Source organism: Bos indicus x Bos taurus, chromosome 29 (genome assembly GCF_003369695.1).
Source record: "Bos indicus x Bos taurus breed Angus x Brahman F1 hybrid chromosome 29, Bos_hybrid_MaternalHap_v2.0, whole genome shotgun sequence".
In the NCBI taxonomy this organism is placed as follows: domain Eukaryota; kingdom Metazoa; phylum Chordata; class Mammalia; order Artiodactyla; family Bovidae; genus Bos; species Bos indicus x Bos taurus.
The window spans coordinates 23,933,926-23,940,907 of record NC_040104.1 but is presented as its reverse complement, the minus strand read 5'-3'; the positions used below and the strand labels follow the sequence as shown (position 1 = coordinate 23,940,907).

Here is a 6,982-nt window from a genome sequence, read left to right as displayed (position 1 = left end):
ATGACCCTCAGCACCAAGAAATCCTGCAAGGTTAGTACTCAGAACTACCCACCACCACCATCAGAATAATTTTTACCTTCAGAGTTTGAGGGAGACACACTTACCTTTGAAGTTTTGGGGAGGAGGTGGTGGTGGTAGTGGTTAGTCACTAAGTCATGTCCAACTCTTTGTGACCCATGGGCTGCAGCATGCCAGATTCCTCTGTCCATGGGATTTCCTAGGCAAGAATACTGGAGTGGGTTGCCATTTCCTTATCCAGGGGATCTTCCTCACCCAGGGACTGAAACTGAGTCTCCTGCATTGCAGGTCGATTCTTTATCAACTGAGCCACCAGAGAAAGTGTGGGGAGGAGGATTTATCCCAGTCTTGAATTTAAAAATTTTAGGTCTTCTACAACAGCAACCCCTGTCCCCCAGCCCCCAGGTTCACTGACAGATGTGGGTAGTTATTTTTCTGTCTCTATCTGTCTTCAGTCTAATAGTCACACTCCCTGAGCAATAAAGTTTCCCTTATCATACCTGTCTCCACTGGATAAAATTATGGCCAACATGTCTTTATTTAGTCACTTCAGCTCAGGCATTGTGAGAGCCTTGTTCACTTGTGTGGTATGGTGGTGGTTTAGTCACTTGGTCATGTCTGACTCTTGTGACCCCATGGACTGTAGCCTGCCAGACTCCTCTGTCCATGGGATTCTCCAGGCAAGAATACTGGAGTGGGTTGCCACTTCCTTCTCCAGGGAGTCTATGTTAACTCCTCACTAAACTTCTTTCAATAATTTTATTAAAATATCATATTTATTGATAATTTCTGTATGTGAGGCATGATCCCAAACACTACCTAGTACAGAAGAATAACCATAAAAAACAATAATTAATACAGATTTAGGTATGCATTATATGTAACATGTGGTTGTTGTCTAGTTGCTCAGTTGTGTCCGACTCTTTGTAATTCCGTGGACTGTAGCCTGCCAGGCTCTTCTGTCCTTGGGATTTCCCAGGCAAGAATACTGAAGTGGCTTGGCATTTCCATCTCCTGGGAGTCTTCCCAACCAGAAATTGAACCCGTGTTCTGGCATTGGCAGGCAAAATTTTTACCAGATAAAAAATGCATTTCTGGACACATAGAAAATGGTCTTATTAACTGGAGCTTCCATTATTTAAGTCCTTAATTGAAGTTTATTGACTGTTAGTTCACAAGATAAAGGGGATAGAGAGAAAAAATCTAAAGGAATCTGATGAGTCAAGAATGACAGTGCACCATGCTTTTTTGTGAAATAATTAAATCATGTGACAGCTATTGGGACATTAAAAAAAAGCTTATTGTCAGATGACATACATCTGTAAATAACAAAGAAATTGACTTGACTTTATTTAGAGACCATGGAAAATACTGTCAATTGATAAATAATATTAATAATTTAGAAAGCTAATAGCAAATAAAATAATTAAAATTTCCATTTTTACCATATGTGCTAATGTATGTAGAAAGGAGCAATAATTTTAAATTCTGGTCATGATTTAGAAATGAAAATATTGGTCAAATGAAAGATATAACAGAGACAAACTCAATAGGTGGAAAAAACATTAATATTTCTTACAAAGATCCAGTGACTGCACTAAGCTCCCTGTGGGAATCATTTAACTTAATTTTCACATGAAATGCACATTGGTGTTTTTGGTTTTTTAGAGTGTTGGAGAGTACATGTAATTAACACAATATCACATGGGGAGTGAAACTTCTGTTAATTAATTATAGAAAGTTTACACCATTATTACTTAAATCTTTTGCAAATTTATATGACTATGAATAACATACACATCTAGAATATGGGAGGAAAGAAAAGGTCCTCAGAAATAAAAATAACAATGTTCATTCTGACTGATTTTAAAAACGCATAAATGGATGTTTTCTCTTAAAAAGTGAGGAAGTCTTTGAATTCTAAGTATTGTGAAGTTTGTATGTCCATCTTTGGTTCAACCAGAATCATCATTTGTCTCCAAGAAGCAGGAGAGACTCAAGAGATTTCTGCTTTATGTATGTTGTCTGATGAGCGATCAAATAATGATCTCCACCATTATATCTACTACTGTGGGCAGGAATCCCTTAGAAGAAATGGAGTAGCCATCATAGTCAACAAAAGAGTCTGAAATGCAGTACTTGGATGCATAGCAAAAACAAAAGAATGATTTCTGTTCATTTCCAAGGCAAACCACTCAATATCATGGCAATCCAAAGTCTATGTTCCGGCCAGTAATGCTGAGGAAGCTGAACGATTCTATGAAGACCTACAAGACCTTCTAGAACTAACACCCCCAAAAAATGTTCTTTTCATTATAGGGGACTGGAATGCAAAAGTAGGAAGTCAGGAAACACCTGGAGTAGCAGGCAAATTTGGCCTTGGAGTACAGAATGAAGCAGGGCAAAGGCTAACAGAGTTTTGCCAAAAGCATGCACTGGTCATACCAAACACCCTCTTCCAGCAACACAAGAGAAGACTCTACACATGGACATCACCAGATGGTCAACACAGAAATCAGATTGATTATATTCTTTGCAACCAAGATGGAGAAACTCCACACAGTCAGCAAAAACAAGACCGGGAGCTGACTGTGGCTCAGATCATGAACTCCTCATTGCCAAATTCAGACTTAAATTGAAAAAAGTGGAGAAAACTACTAGACCATTCAGTTCAGTTCAGTTCAGTTGCTCAGTCATGTCCAACTCTTTGTGACCCCATGAATCGCAGTATGCCAGGCCTCCCTGTCCATCACCAACTCCTGGAGTTCACCCAAACTCATATGCATCAAGTCGGTGATGCCATTCAACCATCTCATCCTCTGTCGTCCCCTTCTCCTCCTGCCCCCAATCCCTCCCAGCATCAGAGTCTTTTTCAATGAGTCAACTCTTCGCATGAGGTGGCCAAAGTACTGGAGTTTCAGCTTTAGGATCAGTCCTTCCAATGAACACCCAGAACTGGTCGCCTTTAGGATGGACTGGTTGGAGCTCCTTGCAGTTCAAGGGACTCTCAGGAGTCTTCTCCAACACCACAGTTCAAAAGTATCAATTCTTTGGCACTCAGCTTTCTTCACAGTCCAACTCTCACATCCATATATGACCACTGGAAAAACCATAGCCTTGACTAGATGGACTTTTGTTGGCAAAGTAATATATCTGATTTTTAATATGCTGTCTAGGTTGCTCATAACTTTCGTTCCAAGTATGACCTAAATCAAATCCCTTATGATTATACAGTAGAAGTGAGAAATAGATTTAATGGACTAGATCTGATAGACAGAGTGCCAAATGAACTATGGACAGAGGTTTGTGACATTGTACAGGAGACAGGGATCAAGACCATCCCAAGAAGAAGAAATGCAAAAAGGCAAAGTGGCTGCCTGAGGAGGATGGTAAAATAGCTGTGAAAAAAAGAGAAGTGAAAAGCAAAGGAGAAAAGGAAAGATATAAGCATCTGAATGCAGAGTTCCAAAGAATAGCAAGAAGAGATGAGAAAGCTTTCCTCAGTAATTAATGCAAAGAAATAGAGGAAAATGATAGAATGGGAAAGACTAGAGATCTCTTCAAGAAAATTGGAGATATCAAGGGAACATTTCATGCAAAGATGGGCTCAATAAAGGACAAAAGTTGTATGGACCTAACAGAAGCAGAAGATATTAAGAAGAGGTGGCAAGAATACATAGAAGAACTGTATAAAGAAAATCTTCATGACCCAGATAATCATGATGGTGTGATCACTCATCTAGAGCCAGACATCCTGGAATATGAAGTCAAGTGGGCCATAGGAAGCATCACTACGAAGAAAGCTAATGGAGGTGATGGAATTACAGTTGAGCTCTTTCAAATCCTAAAAGATGATTATGTGAAAGTGCTGCACTCAGTATGTCAGTGAATTTGGAAAACTCAGCAGTGGCCACAGGACTGGAAAAGGTCAGTTTTCATTCCATCCCAAATAAAGGCAATGCCAAAGAATGCTCAAACTACTGCACAATTGCACTCATCTCACACTCTAGTACAGTAATGCTCAAAATTCTCCAAGCCAGGCTCCAGCAATACGTGAACCATGAACTTCCAGATGTTCAAGTTCGTGTTAGAAAAGGCAGAGGAGCCAGAGATCAAATTGCCAATATCTGTTGGAGCACCGAAAAAGCAAGAGAGTTCCAGAAAAACATCTATTTCTGTTTTATAGACTATGCTAAAGCCTTTGACTGTGTGGATCAAAATAAACTTGGATAATTCTGAAAGAGATGGGAATACCAGACCACCCGACCTGCCTCTTGAGAAACTTACATGCAGGTCAGGAAGCAACAGTTAGAAGTGGACATGGAACAACAGACTGGTTCCAAATAGGAAAAGGAGTACGTCAAGGCTGTATATTGTTACCCCGTTTATTTATCTTATATGCAGTGTACATCATGAGAAACGCTAGGCTGGAGGAAACACAAGCTGGAATCAAGATTGCCAGGAGAAATATCAATAACCTCAGATATGCAGATGACACCACCCTTCTGGCAGAAAGTGAGGAAGAACTAAAGAGCCTCTTGATGAAAGTGAAAGAGGAAAGTGAAAAAGTTGTCTTAAAGCTCAACATTCAGAAAACTAAGATCACGGTATCTGGTTCCATCACTTCATGGCAAATAGATGGGAAACAATGGTCAGTATGGATGTGAGAGTTGGACTACAAAGAAAGCTGAGCACTAAAGAGCTGATGCTTTTGAACTGTGTTTTTGGACAAGACTCTTGAGATTCCCTTGGACTGCAAGGAGATCTAACCAGTCCATCCTAAAAGAGATTAGTCCTTCATGTACATTGGAAGTTCTGATGTTGAAGATGAAACTCCAGTACTTTGACCACCTGATGTGAAAAGCTGACTCGTTGGAAAAGACCCTGATGCTGGGAAAGATTGAGGGCAGGAGGAGAAGGGAAAACTAAAGGATGAAATGGTTGGATGACATCACTGACTCAATGGATATGAGTTTGGGTGAACTCCGCGGGTTGGTGATGGACAGGGAAGCCTGCTGTGCTGTGGTTCATGGGGTCACAAACAGTTGGACATGACTGAGCAACAGAACTGAAGTGTACTGAACAGAATCCGTCCCTCCCCCTCATAACATACACTCACATGACCATGTCTGCTCACACATGTACACTCATTTTCTCATTTTAAACTTAAAACCTTGGAGAGGATAATGGACCCTGGAAATCACTCCTAGGTGACTGATTTCCTCCTTGCTGGGTTCAGAGAACAGTCACAACCCCAGCTGACTCTTTTCCTTTTTCTTCTTAGGAATCTATGGGTCATAGTGGTGGGGAACCTGGGCATGATCACATTCTTTGGGCTCAGTTCTCACCTGCACACCCCCATGTACTATTTCTTCATCAACTTGTCTTTATTGACCTCTCTCATTCCACTATCATTACCCCCAAAATGCTGATGAACCTTGTGATAGAGAAGAATATCATCTTTTACCCTGAATGTGTGGTTCAGCTCTATTTCTTCCTGATTTTTGCTTTTGCAGAGTGTCATGTGTTGGCTGTAATGGCATATGACTGCCATGGTGCCATCTGCAAACCCTTGCTTTAGAATGTCACATTGTCTTATCACTTCTACTTCTGCCTTACAATGAGAGTTTATATTTAAGAATAATTGAATCCACAATCCACACAGGATTTTTGTTGAGACTCCTTTTCTGCAAGAACCATGTGTTTAACCATTATTTCTGTGATCTCTTCCCACTCTTGGAGCTCTCCTGTTCCAGCGTCTATGTCAATGAATTATCGGTTACATTCTTCAGTTTATTTAACATCTTGACTCCTGCCTTAGCTATTCTTGCCTCATATATCTTCATCATCTCCAGCATCCTCCACATTTGTTCCACTGAGGGCAGGACCAAAGCCTTCAGCACCTGCAGTTCCCACATCTCAGCTGTTGCTGTCTTCTATGTATCTGCAGCATCCATATACCTGCAGCCATCATCTGTGAGCTCCATGGACCAAGGGAAAGTGTCCTCTGTGTTTTATTCCATCATTGTTCCCATGCTAACCCTCTGATCTATAGTCTGCAAAATAGGGATATCAAATTTGCCCTGAAAAAAACAGTAGACAGTAGAAAGTGTAGATGAGTAGAAACAACATAATGATAACATATCAGTTACTTGGTTTTCCTAAGATATGTTATGTATTATGATTATTTTTTATGAAAAATCAATCATACTTGCCTATATAACACACTTCCAAGATTTTATCCAGGGCACTTCTTGAACCTATATTGCAATATTTATATATAAAATCATAAGCTGTGATTATGAATAAAGTTAAAAAGCTCCTGAAGATAAAGGAGTCTTAGTTTTTTATTTTTAATGATAATCCATACAGGAAGAAGATGAAGATTTTGAAGTTAATCATAGTAATCTATATAGTTAATTTTATGAATGATAAAACACAAAGTCCAGCATTTAAATGGATAACTTTATTTGATATTCACTGTATTATATAAGCAAGTGATCATATTATTTTTGTTAGGAGGAGGATGAAATTGAATGGCATTTAGTTTGAGTAAATGCCATGGTCCCAAACATGATCTACACATCAAGTAAACTCAGTTCCCTATAAGACTGAGTTTCTTTCCTCCAGATCTCTTCCATGCTTTTTCCTCTTTATTTCTTCTGATATCATTAAAATAATAAAAAACATTCAAACTTGACTTCATCAAAGCAAAAGATTCATTACAGTCTCAGAGACCTGGGGCTTCCCAGGTGATACTAGTGGTAAAGAATCTGCCTTTAAATGCAGGAGACACAAGAGATGCAGGTTCAATCCCTGGGTTGGAAAGATCCCCTGGAGTAGGTAATGGTAACCCACTCCAATATTCTTGCTTGGAAAATTCCATGGAGAGAGGAGCCTGACAGGATACAGTCATGGGTCCCCAAAGAGCTGGACATGACTGAGCAACTGAGCACACGTTAGA

The 6,982-nt window shown here is 39.7% G+C and overlaps 1 pseudogene; it reads left to right on the top strand.

The window, feature by feature from the left end:
* LOC113886033 lies at positions 1-6,137 on the top strand (annotated as a pseudogene).
* Positions 6,138-6,982: the final 845 nt, after the last annotated feature.